Here is a 24816-nt window from a genome sequence, read left to right as displayed (position 1 = left end):
GATTTATATAAACATCTATATATGAAGAAAAAAAGTGGATTCCTTGGGAAAATGAGTCACAAAGTCTACCATAGGCATAATAATTTGGATTTAGGTCAATAATAATTACTGGCAGACTTGAAAAAGGTCACTTCCCCCCCCCCCCCCCCCCCCAGCAAAATATTCATTCAGTACCTTCTCTATTAGATGCAGCAAAGCAGCCCCACAGCATGGTAGCACATCCGCTGTGTTGTGTTGTTCTTTCATGTTTTTTTTTTCTTTTTTCTAACAGGCAGAGACAACCTGATGAATTCACTTTCCAAAGAGCTTTATTTTGCTTTTGTGTCCATATAAACTTTGTTCTGGAAGGATTACACTTGTCAAACTTTATTCTTGGCTTGACTTTTTTTCGTGCTGTTCCCCTTCGGTTAAAATTGCCAGTCTTGCCAGGATTGTTCTGTCATCCTGAACCTTACCCGTCTTACCCGTTTTCTCCTCTTTCAATACTCTTCATCAACTATCATAGATTTCTCCCATTGACTTTCCAGGAAGCATCTTAACAGTTTGATTATGTAAACCTCTTTGTAACATAACTGTTTGGTTTGTACCTTGTATAGCTTTTACTTTTCTTTACTGCAGCTTTTTTGATCTTCTTAAATAGCTCTCTTTTCCCCACTGTTGTAACACAAACAATGGACACAATCGGCCCTTTTTTAGATAAAATAAAACAATCGCTCATTGATTAACTCAGGCCATGTGAATACTGAAAATTAAGCATGGGTGATTCTAATTAGTTTTTGACTTTGTTTAGAGAAGTAACTCAAGACCCTTCAAAATGGTGCTGATTTTATTTAGTTTTATTTTGCATCTTTAACTAAATGTTTTGCTGTTTAATAACTATAAAATGTGTTTTCAAAATCATGCAATAACATTCAAGGGTGCCAGTGCTGGACTCGGTCATGTTATGAATGAAGGTGTACATTTTAGAAAAACATTAACACATAGCAATATAATTCCATTGGCTGTTATTGTATTGGCTGGACTTGATTACTTAGTGTAAACATATTTTTCTGGTTAACTCTAACCACCTGCATACAGTCTACACAGACGCTGTCACACACAACTAATAAAGCCCAGGAAGTAGAGACACACACACTCATGTTAACAGTGGTGCACACAGAGGAGTGTAACAGGGACATGAGCAGACTCCCAATGAAAATAAGTTAACACACAAGTACAGACAGTGACCTCCACAGCTGCATGACTGAAAGCATCTGACTGGACAAAATGTGAGTCAATTGATTGAATTATGGACAGGATACAATGGAGACAGATAATGAGGTTTAGGTCTGTAATCCCACATTGCTATTGTGCCCGCCTGCAACTGAGTGGAGTCAAAGGCTCTACTGGAGGTAGCATAAATTCTTGGGTGTTTGCAGGTATTTTTTTAATGAAAAAAAAGTATTATGGCAAAGTAAGTTTATTTGTATAGCACAATTCGAAAATGACATGATTCAAATGCTTTACAGAAACACTGAAACATCAGAAAATAAAAAGCATAATTTAACATTAAAAACAAGAGAAAGGAAAAAGAAAGAACATTGGATAAAAACTATTAAACATGATCAAGTTTAAAAATTCAAGCTTAAAGAAATGGTACAGAGTTGGACTTTAAAATAAAAACAATTTAATTGAGAGAACAGGTGGGTCTTTAACCTGGATCTAAATAAACTGAGTGTTTTAGCTGATCTGAGGCTTTCTGGGAGTTTTTTTTTCCAGACATGTGGAGCATAGAAACTGAATGCAGCTTCTCCATGTCTGGTTCTGACTCTAGGAAATGATAAGAAACCAAATCCAGATGACCAGAGGGTTATGGTAGGTTCATACTGGGTCATTCTAAACTATTCAGAGCTTTATGGACCAGCAGCAGAAATTTAAATTAAAGACAGTTAACAATCTGTAACAGACTTCGCTTCAGAGTGTTTGAGACCTTTTTGAAAAAACCTGTGGGCAGGATGTACAAACAGCAAGGAGGAAGCGTTCAGCAGATGTAAGATGTCCACCAGATATTTGCTGTCAATAGGATAAAACTATCAAAGTGTTTAAACTGGTTTTCAAGGACACAATATATTCCCTGAACCTGATGTTGATGAACCAACTGCTTCTCTGATATTCTGGATTTTGTCTGTGAAGAATTTGGCAAAGTCATTGCAGGCCTTGGTGGAATAAAGTTCAGGTGCTACAAACACAGGAGGATTTTGTTAACCTGTTGACAGCAGTGAATAAGGCCTGAGGTCAGCTTTTACTAATAATGTCAGAGAAATACGACTTCCTTGCATTCTTCAGTTTTATAAGAGTGAAGTTTCTTTTTATGATGCTTTTTTTTATTTTTCATTGATGTGTAATTTCTCCATGGAGACTTTTTCCTTCCAGAGACAATCTTCAACTTAATAGGAGGAGTAGCATCCATAATATTTAACATTTTAGCATTGAAACTAGTTACAAACTCATTGACTGAACCCCCTTACAGGGCAGGTGTTAAAGAGAAGACATCTCGCGTTTTCAGTTATACAGCGTTTTGTGATCCCCTCTATTGAAACATTTGTGTGAACAGGAATCGTACTCTCAAAGAAAACAGTACTGATCAGACAGATCATTATGAGACAACAAATTAGACTAAATCTCTCACATCAGAAGAAACTGGCAACATAAAGTATAAGGTGAACTTTACAAAGTCAAACTGATGGACTTGATTTTTACACAAAAATAGTACTTTAATAAAATGTAATAAAACTAACAAAGCTCTTAATTCTAGCAACTCCAGACTACTTTATTATCTTACTACTTTGGTGAATCTGAAAGAAATTTATAAAGTAAGCATACAATACTAAACACTAACTCTGTTCCATGATGATTTGCAGTAATTTCTGTCTGAAAGACACTTATTGCAACATGCCTGGGCTACCGTCACTCCTGAAACATATTGCCATCTAATGGAACCAGCTAGCAACCACTAATTCAGGATCAGTTGCAACTGTTCTTTTCATGGAAGAAATTTATTTTAGAAATGACATACCGATAAAATAGCTTTGGTGACATGCTAATTAGCTGTGCACTAGTTACCTTACACTGAAAACGGCTACAGCTGCAGACAAAACAATGGAAATTAGGAGGTGAAATCAGAGATCCTGATACCAGTTTTCTTTCTTCCTTTCTTTTATGTGTTTGGTCACTTTTCAACTAGATCTAGACTATGTTAGCCACATAATTAAGAAACTTGCCAAACAACTGTATTTGAAGGTAATGGTAGAGCAATCCTTACAAGATGGTGCACCCATTCCAGCATGCAATATAGCGTGTTGTACGTTCTCATGCTCTTGTGGATAAAGAACTGAGGTCACTTCAAAGTCTTTCCAGTTACACAATTTGTAGTGTTAACTATGGATTATGACTACATTTGCAAGACCAGTATATTAATTATGTACATGATCTTTCACTGATTCAAATATTCTAATATTTAATATTTCAAATAGTCCAATATTTATTACAGCTTCATCTTAAGCTCAACCATGAACAGAGATAATAGAGGATGAGCAGGTGATGCATATCTTTAATTTATTTTGTTTTGTTTTTTTTAACCCTGTCCTTTCCAGCATCCTAACATACAGAACGGCGGTCTGTGTGCCACATTTTGCCAGACAGATTTGCTCAACCAAGGCAGACATGTTATATAAATGGCTGCCCTTGATGTTTGGAATATTTTTATTATAATCTTATTTTCTTTAGTCTTAATATTTCAGTGCCGAACCTAACAGGGAGACAGAGGAAGAGAGAAAAAGAGAAAAAGGACAGAATTTAAATGTGGAAATAAAAGTTGTCTAGGCTGCCTAAATCACATCAGTATTCACAAAAACAATAAACTACCACAGTACTACATGATATGTAAAGAAAATAGGATAATGATGATATGGAAAAGTACAACAGTCATCAAACATACCTGTAGAGAGATGTACCATCACACAAACATTAGCAACATCTAGTTGGAAGCAGATGGAGAGACGAGCACGCTTGTGAGCATGTACCAAAAATGAAATGTGTGCTTGCAAGGGGGCCACAACCATGCCACACCCCGAAGCATCAGGGGGAGACAGGGGGGAGCCCAAGGCCCCGAAGGCCCAGCAGGTCCACAGAGAACAGAGCCCAGGACAGCCAAAGCAGAGAGAGCAGCAGCCCCACTTAGCCCAGAGCAGAGGGGCCCCCAGACCGGAGCCCCCCGGCACGACGGGGCAAGGGCACCGAGCAGCCCAGGGTGATGGTGAGCAGGCCCAGTGGGCACCGGGAGCTGCAGCGCACCCCACAGGTCCAAGGGCCACCTACCCCCGCCCGGCAGAGCCCCGTCCAGGAACTCGACGGAACCTGACCGCCCCAGGCAAAACCACGCCAACTTCAGATGTACAAGTAATCCCTCCCTAAGCCACCACCTTACCGCGGTGGAGGGACTTTATGTGTCCCAAAGATCCTAGAAGCTATGCTGTCGGGGACTTTATGCCCCTGGGTAGGGTCACTCATGGCAAACAGGTCTCTAGGGGTTGGAATAGACCAAGTGTGGCTCATTAATCCCAATGATGCAAAACATTGGTTGAAGGTTCCCCTTGCCTGGACAAGGGTCATCGGGGCTCCCCTTTAAAGCCAGGCCTTAGGGTGGGGCACATGGTAACTGGGCCTCTGGGGGATTTCACTGCTCATGCGGCCAAAACCAGTGAAATGGTTTGTAGACAGTGTGATCTGGAGGGGCGTGACTGGGAGGAACAGCCCTCCTGATCTGAATCTGAGTGGTGTTTCATTACTAGACTTCTGTGCTCGTCCATAACAATCACCATGTTAAGGCTTTACACGTAGAGTCTTCACAAGTGCAGTGAGGGATGCTTGCGAGCTGAAGGAATCCTATAGGGCTTTTTTTGGTCTCTAGGACTCTGGAGGCAGCTGATGTGTATTGGACAAGCTAAGCTGAATGCGGTCAGTGAGGAAAAAACTCAGACATGGGAGTACTTCAGAGAGGTCATGGAGAATGGCTTTGAGGAGATTCTGGTCCAACATCTGGTGGCCCAGGAGTGGGAAGCAATGCGCCATTAACACAGTGTACAGCGTGGATGGGAAGCTGGTGACCTCGACTTGGGACATTGTGGAGGGACTGTCGGATAATTCAACCTCAGACTGAGGAGCAGCAGTTTGGTTTTTGTTCCAGTCATGGAAGAGTGTACCAGCTCTACACCCTCAACAGGGTCTTGGAGGGGGCATGGGAGTTTGACCAACCAGTCTGTATGTGTTTTGTGGACCAGGAGAAGGCATTAGACCGTGTCCAGTACGGGTACTCTAGGAGTATGGAGTACTGGACCCCCTTACTGGAAAGAGTAATACCAGAGAAGCCAGTAAGCACAATATACCTCTTCACAACTTAATCATGTTAATTATGGCACACTCACACTGACAATACACACAAACTATAAATAAACAGTTGACAATCAGCTTTATATTTCACATGGGGATGTAAAATATAAGGCATTTGGTTGTTGCAAGAAGGGAAATAAACGTGTGCAGTTAATAAATGGTAAAGGTCAAAGAGGAAAGATGGGCTTCATTTAGTAGTGAAGAGTAAAGATTTCTCAAAGCCTAGCAGACCATTATATATTCAAACAACTGAGTCTATAAATGTGAAATTAAATTACATATAATATTTTTTTAGGTAAAATTCACCAGTCCCAAACAATTGCATTGTTCCATAGACTACTCATTTTCAATTCAACGGCAACTGTGAAGAACAACATTGCCAGAGCTATTTAATTTATTTTTCATTCATTTTAAATGGATTATAGCTATAATGCTGTACTCTATAAATGATAATGTAAACAATAAAAAAATCTATTTAATTATATTCTGGAGAAATTAATACCCAGGAGCACATTATATGAAATGAAGGCTAACAATGCACTATTGGGTCCAAAAATGCCATCCTGAACTACAACTTAGTGGAACAAATGTGCTTAGCAATTATGCATCAGTGACACAAGGGTACGGTATTGTTGTATAGACAAGGACACATCTCAGTACCTTGACCCCTTCTTAGCACTGGCCAACAGCTATTCAAACCAATGGTTCATTTTGAAATACAAAATCAGTACTTTTCTTTGACAAGTCTAAACCAACCCAGGTAATTAGAACTCTATAAACAAAGAAGAATGAGACATTTTCTGTGCTGTCTTTTTGAGGCAGAGTAGGAAGGATGCATTGCTAATGGATTTCAATAGGAACACCAGATACAGAGAACTGAGACCTTGTTCAGACCTTTAAGCGAACACAAACATTTTACAGAAGGTAAATCATTCGATAAACATCATACTGCCATTATGTCCTCCTCTCTAGGACACTCAAAACAAACATCTAAATTAGTGTCCTTTCTGTTTAGTCCTCTACATGATGAAGTTCATACAGAGGACTAACCATCTAAAGAGGATGAGAAAACAATATCCTCGACCACAAGATCAATGCAATCCTTTTGCAAGGATGGAGGCAGTACTCCTCCATTTGTTAAATTCACTCAGTACTCTGTTACAGTCTTCCACTCTTAATGCAGTTTTTTCCTTAATTAATTTTCCCTGCACCACCTGCTCTTTACTGCCTCAGTCACAGTCATGTAAGAAACTTTGAATAGCCAATGTCAAAAGAAAAAACAAAAAACTGTAACTTTACAAAAGTATACTTTACTTTCACGTCAGTAAAATTGGGATAATCGCCTCCGTGGTATATGCAAGTAATTAAAATCCATTTCTGAAACAATCCGTGGGATATTTCCTATTCAATGCTCTCAAATCTGGGGTCACAGTTATCTTCATTAATGAAGTTCTCATGAAATCCAATTTATATTAGTTTTTCTAAAAGAATCAGAATCAGGTCAACATCACAGGGACACATGGCAGGTGTGAAAAACAAAAACAGAAAGCATTGAGGACTCAAGCAGTCTGCTGTGACTGATTACACAGTCAAGTCAACATTAAGAGGACCTGAAGACAATATTAGGTCCATCTGAAAAATTAAGTTTAAGATTAAGCTCAAAGTGTCTCTTTCCACAGAACACTGATTCCAAGCATGCCAACAAATATATCCACCATTTCAAAAGGGGTGTTTTCTTGTTAAATCCGACAGAACCATTTCCAAGGGCAAAATGTGTGTTATAATAAAAACTATTATTTACTCTAAGAAAATTTGAAAAGCTAATAGTTTGTCATTAGAGCTTATTTCTGGGAAAAGGGATAGAACATCATAACATAAAATAACATTATAACATAAAAAAAAAACAACTAAAATATGCATAGACAGTTTCCATTGTGATTTAGCAGCATTTGACTTTCTTGTAGAGCCACTAATTTCAGTCAAGTGTGTTGAGGCAGGTAAACACCTAAAACCTCTTTGCCAGTGGCTCGGATCTAATGCATGCATTGGTCATCTTTCAGTATGAAGTTAATGTTGCTAATAATAAGTTGGCTACCTTGCTATGAGAATAGAAAAGACTAGCAAATAAAACAAATTTTTTAAACAAAAAGGATAGACAAAAGGTATCTCAAACCAATCTTAAGAGAATGACAATGAATGCAGTCATCTTTGAAAGAAGCAGACAGCTTTTATGACAGACAAAAAGTTATGGGCAGATAGGTGTGAAAAAATAGGAGAAAGGCCAAAGTGCATCTCTCAGATTTGTCCCCCCTCTAGCTTGATCTCTTATTCTCTGCCTGTCTGATGATTGTCGCACCATAACACCACCTCCACAATTAGCATCTTCTCACAGATACTCACAAATAGACACACACACAGGGACACCCCAGGGCCCTGCACTACCCAAACAGCATAATTAGACATCCCCTAAACAAAGCACACACTCTGTAATTACTCTGTAATGTTACATAGCACAGGGGACTCAACAAAAGCCATTTTCCCTGGATCAACCAGTGGCACACGCATACGTGTAGACACACACACACACTCTATACTCTTGTCCCATGTGTCTGTAACTGTGTACATTTATATTGATTTCACTGGGCACAGAATTCCCACTGGCTGTTGTCTGGCCTATGAATTTGCAACAAGAGTGTGAGTGTGTGGGAGCACTCCCAAATCCAACAATGTGTCTGTGTATCCATGTGTGCTTACATACATGTATGTACAGTGTGTTTGGTCTGTGTGTGTGGATCTGACCTGGACAGCACATGAAAAGGCAGAGCAATTAAATTTCATCATCTTGTGTTGCTCAATCCAAAACCAAAGCCATGCTTAGTGTAGTAGACTCTCTCTCTCTCTCTCTCTCACACACACACACACACACACTCTCCTTTTTCTGCTCTCTCCATCTGTCTCGTTGCTTCCCAGTCTCCAGAAAGGGATATGACTAATTTCTCCAGACAGAGCGACAGCATAAACACAGAGCCCTACACTTGTGCTGATACTGTTCTTGACAGGACTCGCCTCAGCTCCAATAATCTGCACACCCCCCCTCCCACCCAGTCTGATCTCAGTGTAGCAAACACCTCCCCCAAACACACCCACCCTGTTCTTTCTCCCCCTCCTCCCACACTCTCCCCACCCATTTTTCCACCGCTGTGCCCACCATAGATATTTCTCCAAGTCCAGCGGCAATAAATTAAATTTCTGTGCCAAGCCAAGTAGTGTGAAATCACATTAGATCTTAATCAGGGACTATTGTGTTTGTCTTGTTGGATTTTCTTTTATTGTGGGTGTTATGGTTTCTTGTGTTTCATTTCAAGCAGCATGTATCATGGTGCGAATATTTTCTGATTGTGATTTTTATTTCACTTGTATGTTAAACTTAGTTCATCATTGCCCTCACACATTACAAATTTGAGGTTAATACTGCTGATGCCTACTAAACTTTTGGTTTTGTTTTAGCTGGCAGCCTTTCCCAACTGACAATTTTTGGTCACTTCATGGAGACTGTATTTGAGAAAAATGGTGGCGATTATAATGCTCTGGGCCTTTTTTTATGGTGTTTTTATGCAACCAGGAAGACCAGGGGTATTCAACTAAAATTTAAAGCGGTCCAGTTAGATAAAAACTTTTGGAGCCAAGGTCTGGGAGATCATAAGCTATAATAATGTGTGTGTGTGTCTACATATATATATATATATATATATATATATATGTACTTAAATACAGTCTGAAACTGATTTGTGCCTCACAGATAAGGTTTTTTGAAGGGCTGCATGATGGGCCCTCCAGTACTCTTCCCTGCTCCTTTCTATGTGAATGCTCTAGCATTCATTTCTGTGCAAGTACATCTTTGAAAACGAGTGAAGTCTTGAAAACTTGTATTTAAGTCTGACTTTATTATAGTGCAGGTACACATTCTGATGGCGATCAGAAATTGTGACCTAGATGATCCCTCTTATAGTCTGGACTCTTCTAAAAGAATATCCAATATTGTGGACAGCTGTGAGAGAATCAGAGGGGTTTCATAACAGGAGCAGGGCCAGCCCAAATAAGCAACTCCACTAAAAAAAAAAAAAAAAAAAACAAGTCCAAAACCCCACAACTGACAATATTTGCAAGAGACTTAAAAGAAAAACCAGCCTAAAGTCGCTGATAACAGGCATCTCTGCTGCCTGTCTCCGGCGCAGTCGTCTTTATCCCTGACTTGATTTCTTATCTACAGGTAGTTTGCTGGGAGCCTCAGACACTGATTGGCTGAATGAACCACATGGGGTGGCTTACCTCACGTGCAATTGGTCTGCGTCAGAGCCCTCGATATACTCAGAGTTGCGACATCCGTTGACTTCGTTGTAAGAGCGGTCACGTGGGTCATGGAGCCTCCAATTGTTTCAAAGAAACCCCGCGCTGCCAGACTCTACTACAGAACAGACAGCAGTGATCGGATTACTGAGGGTGAAAACTAAATAAACATATTATTGCTGTACATACACGTTTGTCACTGAATGCATTATTATGTTAATGTTGATTTTAGTGATGATCAAGTCATGTTTGGCAATAGATTAAGTGTAACCAGCACAATAATTTCATACATTGTTGGAGGGAAATATCCATCTCAACCAACAAGCTAGCATTTATTAAAGATCAGACATGATGGTCTTCAAGGTTAAATGATTAGGTTGTTATGGCTAACTTTCATCTATTAAAGCCAGCCGTGTGGTAGCATGTAATGTCGCAGCAGTATGGACAGTACTTAAAGTCAAAGACACAATGCAGACAACACCCAAGATCCCTTTCACACAGTACTGTATCCCTCAGCTGCATTTCAATGGTTTGTATTTAAAAGTCCAAATCTGCACTGCCTCTCTTAAGCTGGACTTGATCATGCTAAGTTTATGTTCTTCCCTTTTTATCTTTTTTTGACTTGCTTCATATATTCTTATGTTTTTAATGTCTTTGTAAAGGCCTTTGAATCACCATGTTGTTGAATTGTGCTGTACAAATAAATTTGCTTTGCTTTGTAATGTAAAAGGAAATATCTCACTGAGTAACAACTTGGTTTAACTAAAAACTCACTTGACCTACTGGTGGGACTGGCACCGACAGGACAAGAAAACAAGTGAAACCTTAAAAAAAAAAAAACTTTTTAAAGACATAAGACAATCAGGCGTAATGAAATGATAAAAATAAACCATGGGGAAGGAAAAATGACAAACTGATGGATGTCAGTGTTCCTGCCTGCTGCTCCTGAATAAAGATTTTTTAGTACAGTAATGGCTAAATTAGCTACAGAACATAAATGTAGAACATTAGCATGAGCTAATATCAATGAGTGTTACCAAATGGGTGAACAAGTATGTGTGAAAAAGTAATGCAAGTGTAAAGAGGTTAGATAAAACAGTGATAGTGAGTGAATGGAGATGCACAGGTAAACATTGAAGTATAAGTTAATTAGGAATCAAATTTAGGTGATTTTTAGTCAGTTATTGGTGCATGATACATGGAAAGCAATGGCATGAATTGGTGATAACCGCAGTCTGATCCAGTGTATGGAACTACTGAAGGTCTCCAGTAACCCAGAAGTGCGCCGCCATTTTTTGTACATGGGAGTCAATGAGAGTGTCGCGACTCTGAGTATATCGAGGGTTCTGGTCTGTGTGTTTCCTGACCACTACCATAAACACTGTAAAAGTTGCACCAGTTAAAATGAAAGCACCCGATCAGATTTAATATTTTAACTCTGGGTCCGGGTCCATGTGGGATAGGTTCTGGGTCCAGATCCAGACCAAGGTCCGCTTGTTAGTGTCCTCTGATGTAGACCATTTGCAAATGCCTTGCTTGTATCAATTTCAAGTATATCTTAGAGGCACTTGTCAGTTGAAGTTTTATCTTTATTGCCTCGTTTTACTTAAGGCAATGATATTGGTTAGTAATTGTGCACACCTTACTATCAGGTGTTAACTTTAGGCTACTAATTGCTTCTCATTTAATTGCATTGTAATTAAGATTGTATGCCATGGCATGAGCACATCAGATTGTGACTGGTCAATGGTTCATGAAACAAGTAGACAGACTTGGTGTAATGCATCATGGACTGTTAACAATAACGTAAGATAAAGACACACATTTGCTTTCACTTGCCCAACAGAATAGCTGCAAGTGTTTTAAGACAAACACTGTTTTGGTTCTGGCACTGACACTGTTTTGGGGTATCAGATGCTTTGGGGCTTTCTAGTGAACCAGCCTGCATTCACACCAGCTTAATCAGAACCAAAGGCGGCAGACTTTAGTCCGTGTAAGTATGTGTAAGTTTGGACATTTTGCCAAGAAAATGTGTTTAAGTTGTCAGGCTTGATTATAACCTAAGATTTTCTAAAATACAACAAACAATATATTCAGACAACTGGGCAAATTTTGAAAGATGTTTATTGTTCGTCCGGTGGAGCTATTCTTTCTGGGGTCCAGCTCAATATCTATTCACAAAAATTACACTGATGTGAAATACGAACACCCATAATGTGTCTATGCCAAACACACACACACACACACACAAAACAATAATTACCATTACTCCATCAAATCCAAAAATGCTACTATCAGTACTTAAAATTACTAAATTTCAGTACAGTAATTCATTTAAAGTAAAAAAAAAAAAAAAAATCCAATTATGTATTTTCCACATACGATACATTACTAATTGATATAATAAAAAGTCCCTATATCTTTAACTTATTATTTACTAATTTTCATTATGCCAATTATATCATATACATACTAAGCATTAATATCATAATTTCATAAATGTTTCAGTAAATACTGTTTTAGTGATAATTTAAACTGAATTATACTATTTGCTTGTGAGATTAATTTTGGTAGTAAACTCCACTTACGAATTTCTCTGTAGACAAAGTCTGTATGATGGCGTTAGATTTTTACTAGTGGTAAAATACAATTAACAGCCTCATGTCTAGTAGAATAAGTGTGTTGCACTAAATTCCAAATTCTTGTGAATTAGAAATGGTCTTTGTTACAATGATATTTCTAATATAACGAATATAGAAGTCTGTCTTTAACGTGTAACCAGTTTAGTTGTCTATGCATGCTTTTAACATTAGTCCAATAATTACATTGGAGTACTATGCATGCTGTTGGCTTCTGTAATATTTGCATTTTCTTTAATATTTCTGTTGTGGCACTAGACCAGGAGCTATGAATATTGACTGAATATTTTGAATGCCGCTAAATCATGATTTATTGAAAAATAAAGTATAATGCCTATTTTACAGTAAAATGGTAATTTCATGAAATTGAAGAAAAAAAAAAGATTTTCATGAGATTCAACATGAACTTAAAAAATAAAACCTGTACAGCCACCCATCATGACCCCAAGCATTTCCTTTCCCTGCACTCAGTTAGATGCCTGTTTCTGCTTGTGTCTCCTTGCAAGAAATACATTCTAGATCTAAAAGCTAATATGTGTGATTTCATTTGTATACATTTCTTATGATCATCTTACACAGCAACTTCCTTTTATTTGTGGTCAGCATGCTTCTCTTTTTGCCTTTATGCGTTTGTAAATGTGTGTCCATGTAGCCCATCTGCATTTATGTGGGTTGTGTCTGTTTGAGGCAATACTCTGTAGCTGTGGCATGTCTTTTGTTAACAAACTTCCCCATTCACTGTCAGGAATACAGCAGATACTGCCACATCATGTCAGTTTTACAGTTAGAGTGATAATTGTACTATTTTTTTTAGCAATATGATTGTGCAAGAGGAACTATTCTGTCTGGACTGTAAAAGAAATGCTACTTTTCAGATGCTCTGCCATTCGAGTGAACTACAATCAACAGAATAAATAATCTGTTTAATACAAACTTTCATTTTGTGTTCATGTGCCAGAGAGGTTTATTGTAACAGAGCTATATTAGAAATTTATATTAGCAAAGAAAAACAAGTTACTGATATTCTCAGCTGCACATCTTAAAATTCTATCAATCCTTCTGTTAATTTCTATTTGATATAATAAGGCAGGTAAAATGAACTGCTTCAAAATGGCAATGATTTTCTCATGCAGACCACTAAGTGAAGGCATCAAAGTGAGGGAAAAAGCCTTGATATAACACTGCTCATAAAGCTCAGGGTCAGAAGATGTCATAATTTAAAACAATTTTAAGTAAGTAAGTAAGATAAAATGTTTTCAAAACAACAAAACATTCAGTTTTACTCTCATGTTATTCAAAATAAACATCTGTTGGCTAGTTTAGACAACTCAAGCTGCTTCTGCTTCCCAGGTGATCTGCTTCACACTCCACATGCCACATATTAAACATGCCAATCGAATCGAGGTATTTAAGATTAAAGGTTCATGTGTTGCTCTCTGTCTCATAATTGCTCCTGCGGCTTCTCAACACAATATGCTGCATGCTTTATTTCAGCTCCCTCCACTACCCGAGCATACACCTGCAGGCCCCAGATCAGGATTTCTCTAATCACTCCAATGCAAACTTGAGAAAACGTATACACTAAGTTGATGCAAGAGGAGCTTGACACCAAATTTCAACCGTATCCTTTTCCTAAACCTTTACACAAGTTTTCTAACATAACTTTCATTTTTAGAGAAGGGTGTGCTTTCATTCACAGACAGAGGTGTTAACATATGTTGGGTTTGGGTAGGAGCAAGTCTAATTATTAGCCATTATTAATAAGTGTCTTTGGACAGTTATTAATATTTACTTACCTTAATATTTATAAACTTCGATAGACAATAGAAATTTATTCAAGTGAAGCACAGTGATAAATCACTTATACTTTAGTTAATAAATACAATTTTTGAAATCTAGCACACTATTTACAAGTATTAGTAACTACAATAAAGACAATCACCTGTGTCGGTGTGAGGGTGACTTTAAACTCAGCACTGCAGCCCAGTGGATAATGATCGCAGAGCTCTAATTGTTAATTTGTAAGCCAGGCCTTACAATAAAACCCTGAAAACCCCTGCTTTAACATAATTACTTAATAATTCTTACATCCTCAGTAATTTATTTCCTAATAAAGCAGAGTTAGCACCACTTTGCATTGTGAATAATCCTGTCACATTTCTCCTACACAGCCTAATTATTTTAGGATAATTAGAGAAAATAACTATTTTATCATATTTCCTGTAATGTAATAAGATTCTAGTGAAAATGTAACAGTATGATCAACCAGGACATTTTATTAGCCAACATCATTATCCTTGTTTATTACATTTCAGTATAGTTTTATACATTACTGTATTATAATTATTGATCAAACCCTTAAAATTAGGTTTATAACATTTTTCATTAGTTTATATGCAAAATTAATAGGAGTTTTAGGATCAGTGCTACAGGTTTCACTGTTCTTTACACCTAACATGTCTTTGTGTGGCCTGGCTGTTTAAATTTATCACTTAAAGTTTATTTATTGGCTTCTGACTGGCTTTTCTGATCCTAACACATCTCATTTTACATTCTGTAACATTCAATCTACTTTGCTTAGATCAGTTTTTGGAGCACTGTGGTAAGTTATCTGAGGTGTTTAACTGCTCTTGCAATGTGAATAATCAGTAAATGAAATGGAAATAACAGTGAAATCTTTGAGCTTTCTTGCTAACTTGAGAAAAAAAATTACAATCACATGCAGTAAGCTAAATCTTCCAACTGAAGAGGACTTGGTTGAGGAAGAGGGAAAAAGCCTTTTCTAACCATCTGCTCTGACGTGGTTCACCTAATACACTTCAACAGATTACATTGCTGCAAAAACACTGCATGAAAACATAAAAATGTGGGCTTCATGGCCAAGAGGAGAGAGCCAGCTCTGATACATCCACATAGATATATAAAGGCCTTTAGACATGTATGTGTGAGTAATATATTTATATATTTGTATTTGTCTCTGTATGGAGGCCACACACTTAGCACAAACACTTCAGACAATATAGCTGAGACACTTATCTGTTTCTCTCCTAGTGTCTTTTATTGCTGTCCTCTCAGCCTGTATTCCTATTTTTATTTTCTTCTTTTTCCCCCACTTTCATTCGCTTTTCTCTTAGTAACAAGGGACACTCCATCAATTTTAATAGTTCTCCCTCATTCAGCCAATGCCATCTGAGCAAGGAACCATAAACTGACAAAAGGACAAAAAAAGTGAAATTATTGATTTGATGTCAGTGTCAATTAGGGTAAAGAGAGCAAAGGAGAAGCAGCGAGAGAACAGAGGAAAGAAAGAGATTGAAAGTGAGCTGTTGGCATCACATATGTAAAACTAATGAAGACAAAGAGGCCACAAATTTAAATTTAGGCTGGTGAAAAGAAAAATGAATTTAAAAAAATGTCTTAATAATCTAAGACTGTTGATATATTTTGCTCTATGGGTCTGCCTTTTAATGAGTTCAGAAGACCTTGTCATAATGATCAAGGGTTACTTGACAAATCCACATACATATATCAATCAATTGGGGTCTTGTCTCACATAGTGAATGTAAGTAATGTGAAATAGAAAGCATAGTAAACTTTCTGCTTTTCCTTTTGCAAAGAGTTGAGTTGAAAGTATTAGAATTCTGTTTGGTTGACTTTTAAAAAGCTACAAAAAAATATCATTTGAGGCTGAAAGAAGGAAAAGAAAAACTCTCCGTCCTGCATCTATAAAACTGTTTACGAGTGCCTAGACTACATATAAAAATTTATCTAATCAAGTTTATTAACAAACCTCTAGCCTAATGATGCCACAAACTCTGAACCATCTACTTAGTTAACAGAATTCCTTATTTACCACTTGGTTTATTAGGTGAAAGTTAAATTTTGTTTGTACATGCCTTGTGCTCTGCTGTAATACTTTCACATATAAGGGGGGCAAATTGTTCGCAAAAGCTCGAAATCTAACCCTACATTATTATACCCAGTTTTGTCCTGCTGCAGGTCACAGGGAACAACCCTACAACCGGCTACATATGGTTGTCACAGGGGATTACATCCCAACCAGGCCAGGCTGTATTCAAACTCTTCATGCATGCATAATCCAAGGGTTTGTCTGAAGAAATTGTGAGTGACAGTTATTGAGGAAAGAAGACTGTATTGATCTCAACCACAGCAACAGAGGTAGAAGAGGAGATGGGAAGAAAAAAAAGGCATGGATGAATAAATAAACTGTGATAAAACAATTCTGCGTAAGTCCACAGTAAGGACAAGTTAGTGGAACATTTTTCTCACAATATCTGTAGTACAACAGAGAATCTTGCCATGCACATGAATGTATCTTGATTTGGTGAAAATGAGTGATGTCTGTCACATCTGAAATTTGCATCCCATTCTCTGCCGCAGTTTCCAGAATATTTTCATATAATAAAAAAATAAAATAAAAACTGTACAAAATTCCACTGTGTTAAGTGAGAGACGAGTGAGAGTATCCTGGTGTATTGTAGTCCCATTTGTCTGTATGGCTGGTATCACTACATTATTTTAGAATGAGAGTTTTAATGGAGACAAATTTTCATCTCATAACTATTATATTATATAATTATTATATAAGTATAGTTTTATTTTACATTATATATTTTAAACTAAAGCAATACTGGTAACAGTTTATCAGTCATTGTGTATTTACTGGTAAACATGAATGGCACACATTAAAATATGGACTGTGGACAGAATAAACCTTAGTTAATAAACCCACTTATATGGAAAAATATAATAACTCTTAATACATGTAATATGCATAAACTGCTTTGCCATCTGCTTAATGTATATTTTATTTTACAATTATCAAATGATGCTTTGCATTTATGCAGCTACCACGACTTCATGAGGCAGTCCATCACAATGCCAACACACAGAAGATTATGCATACCTATCTACCCCTATAAGGTCACTATAGTTTCACCAGTTAATCTAACATACACTGTATATTTTGTGATGTAGGAGGAAACCCAAGCAGGCACATGTAAACACAGACAGCTGTGAGTCTTGGCTGGCTGAGAGGACACGCTTTTAACCACACCACAGTCGTGTCAACCAAAGCTAAAACTGACAAAAATAAAAGAACCATGAATGAGAAACCTTTGGATGATTTGCTAACATTACAGCAAACCTTTATAAAGAATGAGTGTCTTTAAATTTCTATCCATGTTTTCCCAAAATTGGATTGCTGTTTACAGTATTATACATATTATTAGAGCAAATGTTATACAGTGTAGTCTAATAATTGTATAAAAAATGCCCAATTATATATACAAGCACTTCCTTTGGACTGTGGCCGTGCACACACACGTTGTTCACCCAGTAAAGATGAGTGTAAGGGCAACAGTGCAGAGGAAGAAAATAAGTGTGGGAGGAGGGGTGGGGTGTTTGAGTGTGTTTGCCATCTGACTGCATACAAGGTTCAACTGGTGGAATGATAAATGTGCATGTTTATATGTGTTTGCATTTGGACACATGTGTAGGAGATAAGCAAGCAGGGTGAGGATACTGTTATTTTTCAGAGGACATGATGTCTCACTGCACATCACACACGCATACAGTCAGGCAAGCACACACGCAGTGTGTCACTGTGCATTACTGTTGCTTTCTGTGGGCGCTGCGTTCAGACAATGACAGGCAGGCAGGAGCCGCAGCATAATGAGAGAGAGCAGGGGCCTGTGCTTACACACACATACACACACTTTTTCGTGCACACAGAAACGCAGAGGGCAGTCAGCTTCACTCCGTCCCCTAACCTCTCAATTACCCAGCAGGCTTTTGGTGCCACTCTGCTCCACTACAGCAAATTACCCACGGCCCTGTCTCACTTAGAGACCTGTGAGTGTGTGTGTTTGTGTGTTAGAGGGTATGGTTGCTTGACAGAGGTACAGCAAGAGAAAGTGTGTGTGTGTGTAAGAGTGGGTGTGTGTGTCGTGCTAAAGTGAATAGCTCTGAAACGATGGCTGGAGCCCAGCAGAGGCATGTGAAAAGCTAATAAAAATGTTTGAATGCAACTGCCATTAGGCTTATACCTCTCTACTAGCTTGACATACACTTATACACACATACAGGCACACACACAGCAAGAGAGAGGAGGCTGCAGAGATAGATACCACAATCTTTCTTAGATAAAATGTGTCTGTCTGGCTGAGAGAGTTGGCTTTAATTGAATGAGATATTAAAGACTGAGTTGATATTGATATAAATAGCTACAGCTGACTGATTAATTGCATTATAATTTGGTGTAACTTACGGAAAATCTGTCCCCATCCTAAACAATCTACATGAATCTGTGTTTGGATAATGCATAATTGTGTTTAAAGCTGCGGGCATTCAGGTTATGCATGGAGCGTTAATGTAAAGTTACTTTAACTATATCCCACTTGATATCAGAGCTGGTTTAAATTGGGCATTTCTAAAGTTCACCTATTAATCTAATAAGCCACGCAAGTCACATTAATTAGGGTTTCACACTGTTTAGACTTAGCCTAATATTGATTTTTACTATAAAGACGGAATATTTAAAGCAGGGGTGTCCAGCTCAGGTCCTCGAGGGCCACAATCCTGCAGGTTTTCGATGTGTCCCCGCTCCAAAACCACCTGACTCAAATTACTAAGTCATTGTGCAAAACTTAATAGGCTGTTGGATCTATTTAATTTGAGTCAGGTGTGTTGAAGCAGGAAACACTGAAAACCTGCAGGACAGCAGCCCTCGAGGACCAACTTTGGACACTCCTGATTTAAAGTAATCAAGATGTCTTTTATGTAACAAGATAAAAAATTATTTCACTCATAGTCTGTCATTGTTTAAAGTGCAAAGAGTTATGGGCAGTAGTGCCATTAATGTCTGGAGGCCAGACTGTCACTAAACACTGCAGTGGGATAAACAACCTCCTTTTAGCCTTCTCACAGCAAAAGTTGAGAAGTCAACACTTGGTTGCAAGGTATACCAATATTAAGAAGATCAGAGATGGTGGAAAGTGAATGGAACAAAGACTGTTATGTCTGGACAGCAACTTCTTTTCAATACTAACGGAGACAACAAGGGGATGACAGGATGATTGGATGGGTGGAGCAAAACAGTTTAGTTTCATACGTTTAACTTACATAAAGGCTTATTATCTTGTTTTCACAATGCCAATTCTTGTTCTCTCGAACTCTGAAGCTGTAACAGGTAACCTATCTGTTACAGTGTGAATATGACAAAATAATTTAAACATGTGACGGCTACACTCAGCTATGAAGTCACATTTTCAAACTTTATTGCGTGGTGATGTAATAAAAACCTACAAAGAATATTGGATTCATTTTAAGTGATAATATGACTTAAATTACTACAATGATGGTAGATTCAGCTTGTTTTGCTGTGTGCGTTCTGTGAAGGACATGATGCTCTTGGCTTAACGCCAAAGCAGCAGAGATTCTCCGGCTGCACCTCGCCGGAACACAAGTGTTTCTATCTTCACCTCCCTGAGAGAATTTAATAGATTCTGATATTTTTGCCTGATTTTCAGCTGGTTGATGTTTTTTCAGATGTGTGCTCTCGATCGGCTGACAGTAGTGTGGTCACCTGTGCGTGCTCACACGTGATTAGATGTGTGGCATCAGGGCAGATCTCTGCCGTGGACACAGAGAGCAGCTATGACAAGCTGTAATGTAAGTCAGATAAATAATAACAGAATGTTCTGTTTTTAATAAAAGAACACCTTATAAACCTGTTCTAGAGGAAAGGGAACCTGAAATCACTTCTGTTGTCACTTAGTGCTGTATGTAAAACAAGATAAAAAAAATAATAAATTAAAATACTTTCCAGTGGGGGCGGTGAAATTAAAGTGGAATTAATGTTACAATAATATCGCTGTGATTCATGACTTAGTTATTGACTGCTGTTAGTGTTGAACTGTGAATAAAGAGCTCACTTAATAGTACTCAGAAAAGAAAATGGGAAATAGTAATAACCAGATGTTTATTTTGAGTCCCCTCATACAGTAAGCAAAATATATTTATCACATAAGCACTGATTGACAGTGGTATCTAATAAATTACAGAAGATGTGGCGAGAGTATGGCTAAGAAGGAAACTTTTTTTGCTCCATCTGTTCATCTCTTACTAAGGAAAGCTGTGAAGACTTTCTTTACTTGTTTCATTGCTTTTCAACTGGAAACTGCAACTAAAATCAGCACCATGCGGGACTACTACAGACTGTTTAAAAAGTACTGAAACACACAGTAACTCTCGTTATCATGAATCCAGAATGTACTGTGATTTAGGGATGGGCAATATGACCTCAAATCAATATCACAATCAATTGACCGTTACTCGATTACAATTAATAATTATTTTAGAATTGTTTCAATTTTAGCAGCAAAGTTTTTGTTACAAATATTTTTTCCTAATAGAAGAGCATATATTGGTTTATACAGTGTGTGCAGAATTATTAGGCAAATGAGTATTTTGATCACATCATCCTCTTTATGCATGTTGTTCTACTCCAACCGGTACAGGCTTGGAAGCCTACTACCAATTGAGCATATCAGGTGATGTGCATCTCTGTAATGAGAAGGGGTGTGGTCTAATGACATCAACGTCCTATATCAGGTGTGCATAATTATTAGGCAACTTCCATTCCTTTGGCAAAATGGGTCAGAAGAGAGATTTGACGGACTCTGAAAAGTCAAAAATAGTGAGATGTCTTGCAGAGGGATGCAGCACTCTTAAAATTGCCAAGCTTTTGAGGCGTGATCATCGAACAATCAAGCGTTTCATTCAAAATAGTCAACAGGGTCGCAAGAAGCGTGTTGAAAAAACAAAGCGCAAAATAACTGCCCATGAACTGAGGAAAATCAAGCGTGAAGCTGCCAAGATGCCATTGGCCACCAGTTTTACCACATTTCAGAGCTGCAACATCACTGGAGTGCCAAGAAGCACAAGGTGTGCAATACTCAGGGACATGGCCAAGGTAAGGAAGGCTGAAAAACGACCACCACTGAACAAGACACACAAGATAAAACGTCAAGACTGGGCCAAGAAATATCATAAGACTGATTTTTCTAAGGTTTTATGGACTGATGAAATGAGAGTGAGTCTTGATGGGCTAGATGGATGGCTGGATCAGTACAGGGCAGAGAGCTCCACTCCGACTCAGACGCCAGCAAGGTGGAGGTGGGATACTGGTATGGGCTGGTATCATCAAAGATGAGCTTGTGGGACCTTTTCGGGTTGAGGATGGAGTCAAGCTCAACTCCCAGTCCTACTGCCAGTTTCTGGAAGACACCTTCTTCAAGCAGTGGTACAGGAAGAAGTCAGCATCGTTCAAGAAAAACATGATTTTCATGCAGGACAATGCTCCATCACACGCATCCAAGTACTCCACTGCATGGCTGGCCAGAAAAGGTCTAAAAGAAGAAAAAATAATGACATGGCCTCCTTGTTCACCTGATCTTAACCCCATCAAATGTGAGATCTACAGGGAGGGAAAACAGTACACCTCTCTGAACAGGGTCTCGGAGGCTGTGGTTGCTGCTGCACGCAATGTTGATCGTGAACAGATCAAGACACTGACAGAATCTATGGATGGCAGGCTTTTGAGTGTCCTCGCAAAGAAAGGTGGTTATATTGGTCACTGATTTGTTTTTGTTTTGTTTTTGAATGCCAGGAATGTATATTTGTAAATTTTGAGTTGTTGTATTGGTTTCCCTGGTGAAAATAAATAAGTGAAATGGGTATATATTTGGTTTTTGTTAAGTTGCCTAATAATTATGCACAGTAATAGTCACCTGCACACACAGACATCCTAAGTTACTAAAACTAAAAAAGCCCCACTCCAACTTCCAAAAATATTCAGCTTTGATATATATGAGTCTTTTGTGTTCATTGCGAACATAGTAGTTCTTAAAGCAAACACTTTCAATAAAATATATTAGTAGGAAAGGATAATAGTCTTTAAGGGCTTTAATTGTGTTAAATTGTCACTTTGAATGGGTATCATTTTTACTTTGAGACCCATTCTGATGTGGAGGAGACAGGACAGCAATGTGAGGTCAGACAGATGAGGATGCAGAGCAATTGCTAGATGTTGTGATATTGATCTGTCAAACCAGTGGCATTTTGCTTACCAGGTAGTTTAAGGATAGAAACATTTTCTCTCCAACTCTCGACTCCACTGTTGTGTTACTTTTCCCAGAGTCCACTACCCTGTTGCATATGCCCTCCATAAGATAGGTAGCAGTTCAAGCTGTTATACTATGTGGTATGAGTCTGCAGCAATCACAAGCACGATACTGGCAAATAAAAGCAGATTTACAGATATTGTTTTGTAAATTTGTTAATTTTTTAAACAAATAGATAATTTATTTCTCATCTCATTTTCACCAAAAACTGCAACAACCTGTAGTAAAAAAGTGTTATGGCTTAGACTGATGTAGAGTTCACTAGAGTTAAAAGACAAACTTAACATGAGAGAAACTGTTATTTAACTTGACTACAGCACGACATGAAATCAAATAAAATACACCTGCAGAGCACGTCTAATTGAGCAGATTGGTATCACATTGATGAAATTGCCAAGGAGATGATTTGTGCCAGTACGAGATAAAGATAAGTGAAATTAGTTTGAGTGAGACATAGAAGCTGTGATTCATTTGTGTCTGTAAGCTATTGTGTGTGTACACACTTTTTATGGGTGTCCCTGTTAGTTATACTTGTGTAGCTGTGTGTGCAGTACATGTATTTGTGCTTCTACTGTGCATGGCCTTTCTGGGCACGTGCAATAATAAACGTGTTAATTAACAAACAGCTTTGCCCTGGCTCTTTTCTGAGACAAGAGGCTAGCAGAGAAACGGAGTGGGAGAGGATCAAAGCAGGAGTCTGTGGCCAGGGGGGCCCCCGTCTTTGCTCAGATGAAATGTGGTGACTGCAAACTTTAAAGACTTCCTGCCATTAGCCTGGACCTTGTCTCCTTGCAGGCTTGGGCTTCCTTCCACCCCCCGAAAAACAATGACAGAAGGAGAGAGAGAAACAGAGGCAAACTACAGTGACCAATAAAAGACAGATTCAGATCTCAGAAATTCAATTTTTCCTCAATCATGCGAATCATCATGCCATATTCGACACCCAGACACAGTCATATTAACAGCATCTCCTTGGAAAAGCAGGCTCATAGATAGCAGTTTGTAATATTTTTAAGGTTTACTATAATGCTGTCAAGAAGAAAATTTAGTCAATAGTACAGTACAAGCAGGTAGAAGAAGGGGTTAAGTTTATATAATTGCACAGTATACTTAAATTATGACTTTTTTGTTTGATTATCAAATAATTAATTGTTCATGTGTACACAAATAAACTTTGTACATGGCAAGAAAAGTCCAATAAACTCACAACTAAATACATACAAACATACATACAAATAAACTAATACATTTTACACTCCATTCCAAAAACTTTGGGAAAGCATGCAAACCAGCAAATCTACACATTTATTTTTGACTTAAATGACAATGTTTAATTTAGGTCTCTTCAGGCTATTAAGGAAAAGCTAGACCTTTATTTAATGGAAATGAAGTGTAACAAGTTGACAGTTCTGAGATCAGGCAACAATTTGCTGTTTACCAACAAAAATACATCTCTTCTTCAGCTGTCTCTTTTGATGAAAATTATCTGAAAACCATTGAATAGCACATCACTTTTAGTCACAAACTGCCTTTGTACATTTAGCAAGCAGAAGCAACGTGGCTTGACATGGCACTGACAATATATGTGCAATTTCATGTACTTCAGCCGTATGACTGTTAGCATAATGTGAGCACTATTCCGTACTTGAATAGTCAGAGTCTGTGTTTGAATTCTCGGCTCCCTTAGAGCAAGCACCTCCACCTGGGCTACATTAGAGAAAGGAAGTGTCTTTACTGTCCTTTTTCTAAAACACACACATACACACAACTGTATGGACAAACACACTCAGAAGAGCCAGGGGCCTGATCTGACCATCTCTCTGGGCGGTGGTGAGTATAGGAAGCTCACCAAGGGCTAACGAGGGAGGATCAAAGAGCGCATTACCATGCCTCCCCTCTTCCTCATGCTCTGCCTCTTCTCCTCTCTGACGTTCACAAGCAATAAGAGGCCCGCCGGCCGCCTGTCCTTGTGCTTGTTAGCCGGTGACAATAGAACGTGCCCTGAGCTAAAGGAAATGAATTATTTACCCAGCTCCCTCATGTACTCTTGGAAAAAAGAAGAAAAAAAAAAAAAAACCTTTTCTTGTTTTACCATTGAACTCACAGCTCTTGTATTACAGCCCTAGATGTTAAACTCTTGGAAAAATTCTGTTCTCTACTATGGACAAAGATGTCTGTCCCTGGTTTTACTGTACAGC

At 38.2% G+C, this 24816-nt stretch overlaps 1 protein-coding gene across 9 annotated transcripts in view; it reads right to left on the bottom strand.

The window, feature by feature from the left end:
• Positions 1-24816, bottom strand: part of sox5 (SRY-box transcription factor 5) — a 285484-nt gene that overhangs the window by 179567 nt on the left and 81101 nt on the right. Inside the window, exon 1 of one of the 9 annotated variants that reach the window (XM_041977284.1) lies at positions 9757-9855. The exons of the other annotated variants lie outside the window; for them this stretch is intronic. The gene's annotated coding sequence lies outside the window, so the exon portion shown is untranslated. Of the gene's footprint in view, positions 1-9756; positions 9856-24816 lie in introns of those variants that run through there. 9 annotated transcript variants of the gene reach the window in all.

Source organism: Melanotaenia boesemani, chromosome 23, assembly GCF_017639745.1.
Source record: "Melanotaenia boesemani isolate fMelBoe1 chromosome 23, fMelBoe1.pri, whole genome shotgun sequence".
Taxonomy (NCBI): domain Eukaryota; kingdom Metazoa; phylum Chordata; class Actinopteri; order Atheriniformes; family Melanotaeniidae; genus Melanotaenia; species Melanotaenia boesemani.
This window is presented reverse-complemented; position numbering and strand designations above follow the sequence as displayed.